Here is a 14,815-nt window from a genome sequence, read left to right as displayed (position 1 = left end):
CAAGAAAGTGGATTTAGGATTGTTTTGTTATTATAAGGGCCTCACACTATTTGTGAAGCATGAATTTTAAGTGTATATTGCAAATTTTAGGACAGTCAAATACAAATAGAAGTTTAATATGCTGAGAAAGAGAAAATGGAATCACTTAAAAGTGGTAAATTAAAACATTTTACGAAAGGCAGGGAAAAGTGAAAGATAAAAAATAGGAACAAAGAACTATACAGCAAATAGAAAATAGTAGCTAAAGCATAATAACAATACCTAATTTCTACTGAGTACTTACTATGAAGAACTACAGATTTTTATACACTTTGTCTCATTTAATCTTTCACAACCATATAGGATAATGACAATTTTAGCCCATTTTGTAGATAATAGTTATAGTTTATTATGACGAAGATGGTGATGATAAGATCGTACTCTCTGCCTAGCATTGCTCTAAGTGCTTTATTTCAATAATCTCATTTAATCCCCACAATGGTCTCATCAGGTTGATGGAGTTACGATTCAGTTTAACAGATGAAAAAACTGAAATAGAACAAGTAACTTGGATGACCATAGGGTCAGGCATATAGTTCTGGAATTCATTCCTAGAGGAATCCAGTGTCCATGTTCTTTCCAAGTATGATACATGCTAATTCCAAGTCATTTGTGAACCTCTGAATGTCATTTCCAATTTCTACTATTACATACATTTTTCTGGAGGAATGTTTCCATTACTTTTATTATATCCCCCATAAGATATGGGGTCTCAACATAAATGTGTGATGTTATATGCTACATTACACTGAATGAGGGTCAGGTGGAGCTAGGTAGGGAGAAATAGATAGGGGCTATGTGATCAGGCTCATGGAAATCTGGAAAATGTGGCTGGTGTGAGGAAACCAGAAATAAGGGAATAAACCAGACCACTCTGTCCTAGGTATGCAGGGTGGGTGTCTTTTCTTATGATAATCACCTATGACCTAGAAAGAATAACCAGATCCTAAAAAGTAAGCCATTTAAGATATTATCACTAGTCCTTGTTCAATGGTGATAGCAATAGAGATGTTAAAAGAATTTAAGATCCCTGGTTAGTTTTTTTTTTTAATAAAAGACCAACTTTAAAGGCCCTCAGTGGCAACTCTGTTGGGACCCCTTTTACTCCTGAGAGCTTTATCTGTATCCTTGCTTAATAAACTTCTATTGCTTTACTCACTCTCCTTTGTCCAGAAAATTTCATTCTTTTTTTTTTTTTTAAGATTTTATTTACTTATTTGACAGAGATCACAAGTAGGCAGAGAGGCAGGCAGAGAGGGGAAGCAGGCTCCCTGCTGAGCAGAGAGCCTGACGTGGGGTCCTGAGATCATGACCTGAGCTGAAGGCAGAGGCTTAACCCATTGAGCCACCCAGATGCCCCCAGAAAATCTCATTCTTTGACTCTGTGAGACAAGAACCTAGCTCTCCCGCTCAGCGTGGCACCATTCTTCCTAACCTTTGTCAAAAAATAATAGGTTGGGCGAAAAAAACATGAAATTTTGTCTATTATAAAATTTCACAAAATGCATAAATATAATTCACCTACGTGTTTCTTAGGTTGGCGACTGCATGCAAAACAGAGTGTTTATAACTTACGGAAAAGTCTGAAGTAGTGGTGATTTGGCAGTTATGAAGGGAACAGTTTTTGCACATGAGGGGACAAATTACAGTTAAAAGTATAATTATATACTATATATCTATCTTGCCATGCTTTTTAAATAAAGTTTCAATTTCTTGCAATGCTACTTCCTTTCTAACTTGGATTGTAATTAGCTTCCTATTTTATAATGTGATAATATAAGCTGCATGGAAAGGGGAAGAAGAAAGGACAGATGGTTGGACCGTAGGAAGGGAAGGGGAGAGCGAGGGAAGGAAGGAAGGAAGGTTGGAAGGAAGGAAGGAAGGAAGGAATACTGCAGTACAGTTCACTGGGTAAATACGCAGTAATTTTCTAAGGAAATCCAGTATTGCTTTCCTAACTGAATAAGCCCCTATCAGTTATAATATTGCTTCTGCTATACCTGCTTGCATTTTTAAGTTATGCATTTTAATTGAAGTTTTTTCTTTCACTTAAGTATTCAACTAATTTGGTCAAAACAAGTGAATGAAGAGTATCTTCATTTATTTTAGCTTCTAATCTCCTGACCAGTGCAGATGCTGTTCTTTTATAATTGCCCAGTTGGTTGTTCCTTACGTATACCACAGCAGTGTTTTGTGTAAAGCGAGGAGCGCCTCCATGTTCTGCCACATTGATTCTTATTTGTCTCTCATCAAACTTTATCCAGTCCTCTAGGAAGTACTTCCTGTCATTGTTTTGTCTTTACTAAATCCCTTACCTTTTTCGTAACTTTTGAATCTGTTTGATCATATTACTGTATATTAATTAATTAGTGAGCCTTTGGATTTCAGTGCTGTATCTTATTTATCTGTGTATCTCTGGTACATAGTACAGTGCCGGTCACACAGTAGGTGCTAATGAATTGTGTTATAGAACCTCTTTACTATTTATGTTGAATGAGTCAAACCTGTAAAGCCCACTAATTTTAAAGCCCTGTACATTTACAAACAATATGCTTTGATGCAAAAATATACACGCACTGGCCTCATTACTGGGATTCCAATCTGGTAATTCTGGAATGCAGTTTAGCTCCTATATTTATATTAAGCTCAGACAATTCTGAGGCACATCGACTTCAGAGAAAAACTGGACTATATGTTCTTGAAGTCTCTTACAGTTTGAGTATGTTTTCCTTTTCCTTTGGTGATTTTAAACATGTATATAGGATATTGAATCCCTTTTTATTTCTCAGACTCTTTAATTTGCTGAGGTCATTTTGAATTTTAGTATTTGGTTCTGCAACATGCTAATTTTCAGTCTGGGAACATTATTATATGAAATATGTTCTTTTATTCATACCTAATTATTTAAAAGTATATCACTATTATTGTTATTTTTAAAGATTTTATTTATTTATTTGACAGAGATTACAAGTAGGCATAGAGGCAGGTGGAAGGGGAGCGGCTCCCTGCTGAGCAGAAAGCCGAATGCAGGGCTCGATCCCAGGACCCTGAGACCATAACCCTAGCCAAAGGCAGAGGCTTAACCCACTGAGCCACCCAGGCACCCCTTAAAAATGTATTAAAATGGGTCATTGTGTGACTATCCTGTGGAGCAACAAGACTTACAATCATTCTCTTCCGAAGCCAGAACTGTCCCCTACAGATATTTTGGGTCGTTGTTAAGTTTCAAGATCTACTGGCAGTTAGTGGGCAAGTGTCAGTGATGATAAATTCCTGCTATGCTTGGGATGATCCTGTACAAAGAAGACTTGTCCTACCCAAAGAAGCAACAGCGCTGCTTAGAGAAACAATATTAGAATTAGTTTTAATCAGAAAGGAGAAACAAGGATTTGATATGTCAACAGAAGTGGGTTAAAGGAATCAGAAGTCTAGTTGAAGAGCCATTGGTTATTTTTTATTAAACTCTGCATGAGCCCTCAGGAAAGGAAATCTTAAGACAATGCAAATATGATGCCTTGTTGTCTGTATTCACCTACTTGAATCTTAAAGTCCATTTATTTACGAAGTGGTGTTTAAAATGACCGTATCCCAAATCCATTGCCAGCACAGACATTATGCTGAGTTTTTGTGCATTATTTTGCTTGATCCTCACAACAGAATTCCCAATATACAGATGACTTAACTGAGACCAAACAGATAGTTATTACTCGTAGTAGTAGTAGTATGTGAAATAATTAGCCTGTTTACACAGCTTGTGCAAAGCAGACTAAAATGAAATGCCCAGATCTATCTGAGTAGCTAGAATTTGTAGGGTTCAGGGTGGCAAACCACAAGAAACCAATCCTAGCTGAGTAAGCTGGAAAGAAGTTAAATAGTTGGGTATAAAGTAACTTGTAGCATCTACAGAAAAACTATAGAATCAGAATCAGCATTTGGACTTGAACCAAAGGAGCCTAGGCCAATGAGGACACAGCCAAGATCATGTCTTTTGACATTAAAGCTACTATTACCTGGGCACCTGGGTGGCTCAGTTGGTTAAGCGTCTGCCTTCAGCTCAGGCTTCCTGGAATTGACCCCCACATTGGGCTCCCTGCTCAGCAGTGGTCTGCTTCTCCCTTCACCTCTGACCTTTCCTCCTGCTCCTGCTCTTGCTGACTCTGTCTGTCTCTCTCTCAAATAAATAAATAAGTAATCTTCAAAAAGAAAAAATGAAGCTACTATTACTGAATACTTAGTACCACCGCAGCTCACACCACTAATACAGACACTAGCATTCAGTTGGATTCTCAACCCCGCCTTCAACTGCTATGAGTGTTCTGTCTCTCTTTGTGACTTTGCTTTATGGTTTTAGGATTTACAACCCTAGGTATAAGTAGGCAGTTTGCTAGCTCAATGTTCCCAAGTTTCCAGAGAAGGAGGGACAGGGAATAAATACCTCCATTCTTCAACCTTTAGCTTCTTTCAGTGTCTGACAGGAATTTACTTGCCACAAATATGGTATTTTTCCTGGACAGAGTGTTGGGATACCAGTAGTCTTAACACCCTAAATACTGCAGTAGGATTGGTTTGGTTATGGAGACATGATCTTCATTTATACTCTTCTGCCATTTTTTAAAGTTGTCACAGTAGTTTTAAAATACGCATAAATATGTCAGCAGACTCCTATGTAAGAACAGGTGTATTAGAAACTTTTGTACTGAAATAGGTTGTTTGGAACACAAAGTAGGAAAGAGCTAGTAAATTATACAGGTCAGTTCACAAATGTCCTACTTAATTCTAATGCAGCGATTACTTCAACAATTTTTTATGTATGTGATGCTCCACAGTTACAAAGCTCCTTTTCACATATTATTTTTAGCTAGGCAGTCTTCTAACTTCTCTGCTTCATGATCATTTTGACTTTTAAAAAAATGTGGAGGATCCCAAGGAGTTTGTGTGTATGTTATAGTTATTAATAATAACTCTCTTAGAAATTTAAATTGAGAAATTTAAAAAATAGTATTTCATTCAAAAGAACTAATAAACTTATGACATGTTAATATAAACATAAATAAATAATAAAATAATTATGTTTTTATTACTTTAAATAATTTTAAATGATTTTCCAAAAGAAAAAATTCCTGAGAAGAATGGAATTTTTAATATTTGGAGTTCTTTAGCAGCTGGCTTAAAAAAGACACTGTCTGGATTATCATCTCCTCTGCACTTAATCTGTTGTGATATCATGTGTCAGATAGTTTCTAGAAAAATCTACTGTACGCTTACGAGTGAATGAGTGAATAAGATAAACAACTCTTAGTGTGTTATTTTCAAAATAGTTTTAACTGCATGGTTCCCTGCAGGGGACGGAGAGTCAACAAGGGTTGGCTTGGACCGCAAGGGTTCCTGGACCACACTTTGAGAACTACTGCGTTAGCTGAACAGTTATGCTGGGAAGATTATAAGCATTGTTATTTCCAGTTTTTTAGAATGAAAGAATGGTTAATTTTTGAATGCTCTGTATTTATGTACTATTGTTTAATTTTCAAATTAATTTCATATACATACTTAAGCCTTATGTTAACATTGTTAAGTAAAAAAGAGATAGTATTATCCCTATTTTACAGATGAGGGAAATGAACATTAGAGAAATTTAAAACTTGCCTATTATACGTTGGCTGTTAAGTACAAGAACAGGAATCAGAACCCAGAGCTTTCGACTCCTGATTTAAGATACTTTCTACACAGCATATTAAAATTTGTAAGGGTATGTCAAGTATATCCAAGAATTCTTAACTGAATCTATGCAAAAGTGTAGGTTCCTGTGAAATCCACATTCCATTTTGGGATAGTGGTAATAGGAAGGCATTGATGGTGGCTCCTTCAAAGGGGAATTTGGGAATGTAGATGGGGAAAGCTGGTTTCTTATTGGTGGTATAGGCTGTCCTCATGAGGAGTTTGTTAATTCTTTAGCTCAAGTAAAGGTGGACCACCTCCTTCTGGGTGTACAGAAATGGGAAACAAAGCAACATAGGTTTTGAAAGCTTCAGACATATTCTACAATTAGTTCTGCTTAGTTAATTACTTGTAAATTGGGAAGTGATGGCATTTCTCATGAAAGAGAATGTTAGCTTCCTGAGGCAGTGCCTGTCCTTGTTTACCATGGATTGCCAAACCTTGGAGCTCAAACCAGAGAATCAATAGGTATTTGCTTCATAAAGAAATGATTAGTAAATGTAATAGTCCATCCATTTTCTTCTGTGGAAGGAAAGCAAATGTGAACCTCTCTAGCCAACCCAACTGCTGAGTATAAGATGTGTCAATTAGAGGGCTGTTTCAACCTGCTGTGAGCTAAGCCACACCTCCCTTTTACTCTGAAAGGCTTCACAAAAGGTGGTGACCCCAGGATAATTAACAATTCTGTTGACACCTAATTGGTTTCGAGTGGTTTGCATACACCTAGAGAGAGTGAATAGGCTACTCTGTTCCTTTCTTTTTTAAAATACAGGTTTCACTCACATTATGAATTAACTGAATAAAAGTGAAAATGAATGAAGATTAAAGTGACACCCTTTTTCTCCTCCACCCCCCACTCCGGGGAATATGGCTGAAACTTCCAATGGGGCGGCAAATAGACTTTGGCATCTGAAATTCTGGATTGGTTTATTTACCAGTAGAGAGAGTGAGAGAGAGGGAGAGAGTGTTTAGTGTATGTGCATATATATATATATATATATATATATATATATATATATTCATCATACTCAGTAACCCAATATATCTTGAATTAATATTGTCTTTCAGGTGATATTAAATCATACTACTACTTTTTAAAAAATTAACCTATAATGTATTACTTGTTTCAGGGGTAGAGGTCTGTGATTCATCAGTCTTACACAATTCACAGCGCTTACCATAGCACATGCCCTCCCCAATGTCCATCACCCAGCCACCCTATTCCTCCCCCACCCCTCCAGCAACCCTCAGTTTGTTTCCTGAGATTAAGAGTCTCTTATGGTTTGTCTCCCTCTTCAGTCCCATCTTCTTTCATTTTTCCCTCCCTTCCCCCCATGTCCCTGTATCCCCCCCCAAAAATTCATGGTATCAGAGAGATCATATGATATATTCTTATCTCAATCTTGTACATATTGTCAGATACTGACAAATAATTGACAAATAAAAAACATAAAATGTTTTAAATCTGTAACAAAAATTCATATTGACATTAAGGGAGGAAAGCTCTACAGGAAAAGAAATGATTTTCTTAGTGGGTTAAGCTGCTGCCTTCAGCTCAGGTCATGATCTCAGGGTCCTGGGATCAAGCCCCGCATCAGGCTCTCGGCTCAGCAGGGAGCCTGCTTCCCTCTCTCTCTCTCTCTCTCTGCCTGCCTCTCTGCCTACTTGTGATCTCTCTCTGTCAAATAAATAAATAAAATCTTAAAAAAAAAATTCTATCAGAAGATTAGAAGCAGGAGAAGAACCTGGGAGTTGCTCTTTAATAGTAAAGATAGCCTATGAGAATTGTTCTTAAGAATTAAAGATTTTATCACTTATTACATACACCCTAAAAACAATATTGTGAAGAATCTTGATTGTAACATTAAAAAAAAACATTTTTAGATAGTCAACTTTATGTTAAATCACTTTTCATATCCACAAAAATGTCCTCCTTTGATTTTGAATTTTCTTCTCTGTACAGTTTTTCTATATAAAGCATTAAATATATCAGGTACACAATACTGTATTTAAATGGCTTTTTATGGGACGAGGATATGAGGGTTCATAGAAAGGTTTGGGGAAAAATATGTTCTTTCTATAAATATAAACATTTACATTCAAATATATATTACATATATTTATAAATTGGAAGTAGGATTTAGTATGCAAAGTATTAATGATTGAAATATTTTCTAGAACTAATCTGTACATTTTGTAATAAATATGGTCAATAATCATTTAATTGACTTCATATATTCTTATTTATGACATTTAAAAATTACTAATAGTTTTTTCTCTCATTTAAACTGATAATGTTCTTTATTTTGCCAGCCAAGAATAATTATTTCAGAAATTGCATACTTACTGGCATAAATATTGATCTCATGTTGAGATTGTTTAACATTGAAGCATTCTGTGAACTGCTAGGTGCAAGACAGCAATTCTAGCATAGGTGGGTATTTTAAGTTAATTCTGTTAGAATATCCTCTAGACAAGCATCTTCTAATTCATTTCTGTAACATGGATCTGAGTTTCCCTTTATCCCCTTGGCAATTCCAGCAAGTGTTCTCACACCTACATTTATTTTTTACTATTTTCTCCTTCTCATTAGTGAATAGTTCTCTGTATGTCACAGTACATGGAATATTTTGTACTGAATGGTTCTTGTTACCAAGTCCTCTGAGGATTTTTGACATTCAAAATGATGTTCTACTACAACACTGAAATCTTTTTCTTTATGTCAAATTCCCAGTGTATAAATTACATAGTTAGAAACAAGATCTCCAATATGTTAAGGTCCCATTCATTACAGACATTTTGTACATAAAAAAAAAAAAAACTTTTAGCATACAGTGTTCAGTGTCTGATATATACTATACTGTCTTTCAGAAACTAAGCTTAGGAGAAAATAATTTCATTCAGCTCTGATACAGAGTTTGATATTTTAAAAAGCCTTTGTTATAATTAAACTCTTTTCCCATGCTGCATATAACCTTCATTCAATTATTTGTACATGTATTCACTTGATTCATTTGCCCAAGGTGATATGGTGGCATTAAAACAAAATTTTAAAAGACAAAACAAAACAAAACTTAAGAAAAAAACCCTCCCTGTTTTATACTACAACATTATTTTCCTTATCTATGGAGACATCAAAAAAATTTCATTGCTTTGGTCAACATAGCTTTGAAATTCCTGTGCAAATGCATCCATATTTTATCTTAATTAATGAAAGAATATTCTGAAATTCTTAGAGAAGTTTATCAGATTTCATTAGGCCCTTGCTAAGTAAATCCTTTTGTATTTCTGCACCCTTTTCATTTGGTCCACTTATGCCAGGGTTCTTAGGCCAAAGGAATTTCTTCCAGTTCAGGTGGGAATTAATAGAAAGATAGGCACGAAAGGGAACCACTACCTGCCAAGAGCAAGTAAAGAACAGAGAAGGTGAAATGAAGGTTTCTATGAAGGAAATGAATCAAATTAGATTAAGGTCAGTATGTGGGGCGCCTGGGTGGCTCAGTAGGTTAAGCCTTTGCCTTCGGCTCAGGTCATGGTCTCAGGGTCATGGTCTCAAGGTCCTGGGATGGAACCCTGCATCGACTCCTTGCTCAGCAGGGAGCCTGCTTTTCCCTCTCTCTGACTGCCACTCTGCCTACTTATGATCACTCTCTGTCAAATAATTAAATAAAATCTAAAAAAAAAAAAAAAAGAAGAAGAAGGTCGATATGTATTTCTGAGTATTTGTTGATTTTTAATTTGTTGCTGTTGTGATAGATTTAAATTGTAAAACTCATGCAGCAGGTAAAGTCCCAAAGAAAGCAATGGCTATTTAAGTTTTCAAAAGTGTCATTTCTCTCTTTTAACTCAATTTGCAGTGTCTCAGGAACAGGTTAGGTGAGCAGTTATCCTTCCAAGGTACTTTTGCTATTTTTGCTCATTTTGCTTATCTACTGTTTTTCTTTTAAAAATCAGGTGGATGCTCTGGGTATGCCTGCTTCATTATTAAGACATTTTTTGAGCTACTTTAAAAAGTTAAGACATGTAGAAAGATATAAACCCAAATTTTCCTAAATCTCACTAACAGAGCTATAGAGCTCTGCAAGGATAGCTCCAACATCTTTGATTGAAAACTTAAAAAAACAAAAAACAAAACCCAAAACACAAAAACCCTACCACCTATTTTAGGGACATGTAAAGGGTTAATATCTATTGGGAATTTGTTAGTATACAATGATCCTACGAAGAGAGTTATTTTTAAAAATAAATGTTAGCCATTAACTCTTTAATGTGCCTTTTAAAACAATAATTTTAAATCTAAGACAAGTTTTAGATTCTTTGATACTCTGTGTCAAAAGGAGAGCTCAGTACCCCTGGGGATAAAAATTATATGTTTATAAAAAATAAAAAATTAAAAAAAAAAAAGGAGAGCTCATACGATGTTGTTACCAGGAAGAGTTTATGCTGTAGAATGAAATATAAATATTAGTTTCGAGAGAAAAAGCATTTCAGTATTCCAAATTTATTTTAAATCCCATGAGAATAAAAGCAGGTATAAATGACCTTAACATAGAAAGAGCAGTGGTTGTAATCTCCAGGTCCCTGTTTTGGTAATGACTTCCGATAGTCTCCTTGAAATTCAGGCAACATTTTTTTATCCCCTGGATCATCTGCCTTTCTAAATGTTTGGAAATTTAGACTCTAGCTAATTTTTTTTTTTTTTTACCAGACTTGTGTTCTCAAAAAGGCACATGGCAATATTGGGAAAATAGATATTAAAAATACAATTTTACTTAGCTGAGAAACTCCACCAATCCTTTGTACCCAAATTGTATACTTATATGTAAAACCAGAATAAATATAGTTTCTGCAAATATATTTTTTAAAAGAATGAAAAGCCTAATTTACTTGTTACATTTGCTTAAACATGGATGTAATTACTTGAACTCATATAAAAACCTTTATACTAAAAGCAAAGTCATCCACGATTACAAATCTGTAGTTGCTCTATGTCATCCCCTCCAGGCCTCCTTTCATTTCTGTGCTCTATTCTCCCTTGCATAATGGTGCCACCAGAGAATTAGTTTCCATTTCCTCATCCGTGAGAAGACATCATCACATCTACAACATAAAGTTGCTCTGAGGATTAAATTAGACAATGCATATGAAATACTTAGTGCAATGCCTGGTGTACAATGGAATGCAATAAATGATAGATTTTATCCTCTGTTGTCCTACTTCATTTTAAGGCATAATCCACCATTTTTTATTAAACACATATGAAGGAGAGACATTCCTTTTGCAGACTTAAGAATTCCATTCTTTACCTATAAGAATAAAAAATATTGTGACGCTGTAGAGATACAGCTTTTAAATAGGAGTGAGTATTTCAATAGGACTTGGGGAAGCAGAACATTAACTTCTGGGGATATGATCAGTTATTTACATTTAAAAAGCAGCATCATAAATAGCAACTGCCATTCAGAATTAGACTAAAATTGTGTTTCTTGCATTGTCAATTCAGATGTGTGCTAGTATAGCAGAACTTATGTTATTTTTGCATCATCTAAAAAAAGACTTTTTCAAGAGCAGCATTTCAGTAATATCTTAAAACTAGATACTGGTTCCTTATGAAATTGAATCAGCATTTCTACAGAGATGGTACTATTAGAAAAAAAAAAACAACAACAGAAAATCAGAAAATTAAATCCAAATTCTGGAAAATCTGTTATATCAGTACCAGTAATAAGATATCTTGATTTAACTTTAGGTATTGTATAAGACAAATCAGGGATTGTATTTTTATCTATAATGGTATCAAGGTGGCTAATCATCACTATTAAATTGAGGGCAGATGAGTCATGTGTGTGAAATGAACATGTGGACTCATTCCAATTCCTCTGAGAAAGACCCTGTAATTGGCATCAATTAGTCCTCTTGTTGGCAGTTTTAGTAAACCATCTGAAATTTAATAAACAGAGACTGAAATGCATTCTCAATGAAAGACCGTCATCTTGGACATTGATGAGAGCTGATTAACAAATTGGCAGTTGGTATTCACCCTCCCTCTTCAAATATTGACTTAGTTGACTTAATGTTTTTCCCCCTTTATCACTATAAGACTTCATTTTTAAGGCCTTCAGAAAAAAAATTAAGGTCCCCTAAATAAATATTTATGTGACAGTTTTCCTTGGCCCCTCTGCACATACACTGATATTAATACAAGTGTTGCAGAGAAATGGAGAAACCCCAGGGTCCCACCTGCTACATTGATGTTCTGTATACATGAAACAAAACTATGACCTTAAAGTGTTGATGCATTATCTCACGTACTTAATTTTGTCAAGGAGAGTAGGGCTATTCATTGGGATGCTCAGGGCAGCATTTCATGTTAAACTTGGAACTTTTTAAAGTAGGAGAGGATGATGGTTCCCTAACCCAACTGTGATGTAATATGAGGTGTCACCCGTAAAAGAAATTAGATCAAGAAAATACAGCAAGCTGTTTGTTTTAAAAATTAATTTTCTTTTTATTTTAATGTCACAACCACGAAGTCTATCTTTTCAGACTTGACTAAGGTTCTTTAACTTAATATTAAGCTTAAACACATGTACATTGTATCAGTTTGAGAGGAATCAAAATAATATGATTGATATGAACTATATATGAATAATATGAATCATAATAATACAATAATAATATAAGGGTGAGTATGTAGTAAAAAGTATTAAGAAAAGTAATAAAATAGCTCTCTGACATGTTTTCTATTTTCATAATGTTGATTATTGGATAATTCAAAAATCTTTCTCTTGACCATCTCACATCTCTTTTAATAAACATATTAATTTATGATTTTCTGCGTGTTTTGAGTTCCCTGAAAGTTTTATTCCCTCTTCTAGAAGTACAGATGCCAAAAATAAATCTGTTGAAATTCATATTTAATATTCAATTTTTAAAAATATCTGCTGACTATTGAACATTAAATAATATGGCATAATGTGAACGAGTTTGGGATTCATTTGCTTCAGATATTTTTAATAAGGCATCATGGTGTCCATCAGTGGATAATATTTATCAAAATTTTTGTTAGATATTGTATGTCCCAGGTACTTGTATTTGTACTAATCATATTCCAGAACGTTCTTCAGTTTACTCACTAGCCATTGCAGTGAGACCAGGATACAGAATATATGAGTTGAAGTCCAGTTGAGGAGCCATTTTCTTTAAGTGGTTTTGGCCACATAAATACTTAAAGTTTTGACATGTAGGATAGTGACCAAAAAAAAAAAAAAAAAGCCCTTGTTAACCAGAAAGTAGCATAAAATATATAAAATATGATTCCCAATAATGCAGTGATATCCCAAATTAGTTAAAATTTTCTAGAGTGAAATAACTCTTCAGGAAGCTTATAACATAGAATGGTAATCTAGATATCACTTGAAGTCATCTTATCCTATGAAACTTGAATAAAATGAGCTGAACCCACTGCCTCAGTAACATGGGAAGGTGCTGTCTAAATATATGTGATTTCTAGAGGCTCATGGTCACAAGGACCCCTTTGACTCCAGGTTTTGACTTCCAGTCCACTCCATTTTATCTTCCAGGCTGTTATCCCTTCTCTTCATGGATGCAGATATGGTAGATGCCTTTGTTTTGATTCTGCCCAAGTATTTGGCCTCATTCTTAAATCTCCCAACCTTCTTCTCTGAGATCTATCTCAATTTAATTGTGCGAAGTTCCTTAACTATCTCACCGTATATAGCCATAGAGTCACTGTTTTGCTCATAGATTCTAAAGATCTCCTCCAGGGTTCTCAGAGGAGAAATAAAAATGTTGATCTTTCATTTCTTAATTTCTCCACCAGTAACTGGAAATGGTACAGGAGAGAATTATAAGACAGAGTGACCTTCATCAACTTTAGTTTTAAATGGTGTCACCCCGCCCCCACCCCAAGATATCACATTGATTTTCAGAAGTTCCTCTGCTGTACCACAGAGGTCAGATTTCATAATAAGTGGCAAGTTATCGTTTCTGTGGAGGGTAGATTACCCTTTCATATGACAAAATCAGTTCTTCCTGTATTATAGCTTTGGTGATAAGAACACACACAAATGGTTGCTAGAGTAGCTTCTACAAGATAGAATAAATCTGAAGACAAATATATCCATGGTATCACCAACAGTAAGATCCCGGAATTGGAGATGATAATAATACGTTGTTTTAAGTTACTAAGGTTTTGGTGATTGTATATATAGCACTAGATAATGATTTCTTTGTTTTATTGTTCACCAATATAATAGTTGTTTCTCATGGGACAAATATTTACCAAGTTATACCTCCATTTCCTGGGTCAGCAGCTTTCTTATCTTTAATTTTTAAATTCTTTAATTCTAGTTCTTTTCATATTATGTCAGGTTTTTTTTCTCTTTATCTCCATGTGCTCCTTTTCTTCTCTCTGGAACTGCCTCTCTTGTTCCTTGCAATCTTCTCTTCTTTAGGAACTCGAGCTTCTTTCTGTTTCTGAATAGATTTCATCTCCTGCTGCTTTGTTCTCTCTCTTCTGCCTGCCTCTGCTGTTGCTGTTCCTTCTCCCTGGCTTCCTCAACTTCCAGCCATCAGGATTTTTCCTCACCGTGAGACTTCTTTTCAGCCACCTTTAACCCAGGGGCAGTCACTTTGGCTGACCCGGCTGGGGCCAGAGTTGCAGCAGGGGTGGTCTCTGATTTGATGGGGGATCATTCTTCAACTCTGGCTTCTTTTGCCTTCACTTAAGAGCTGTTCTGCTCTTTAAGAGGTCTCACTGCCAACTTCCTTCATTTCTTTCTCTCAGTTTTCTCTCTCAGGCAACACTCTGACTTCTCTCTTGTTAGGGCAGATGCCTGGGGAGGGAGCCAGGCCTGAGAGGAAACAGCTTTAGCTGAGTTCAGGGCCAGGAGAAGGTTGGTCTGGTGTGCCAGGCAAAGGAGAAAAGAACTTGGATGGGAGGCAGCTGGTCATCTAGCTTTGGGATTAAGTGGGATTAGACAGAGCACGTCTGATGCCAGATGTAGAATGGAAGGGCATTCTCTCTGTCTCTCTCAGT

This window comes from Mustela putorius, unplaced genomic scaffold (genome assembly GCF_011764305.1).
Source record: "Mustela putorius furo isolate JIRA1106 unplaced genomic scaffold, ASM1176430v1.1 tig00003834_pilon_pilon_pilon, whole genome shotgun sequence".
Taxonomy (NCBI): domain Eukaryota; kingdom Metazoa; phylum Chordata; class Mammalia; order Carnivora; family Mustelidae; genus Mustela; species Mustela putorius.
The sequence above is the reverse complement of the archived record's forward strand: the minus strand, read 5'-3'. Positions refer to the sequence as shown.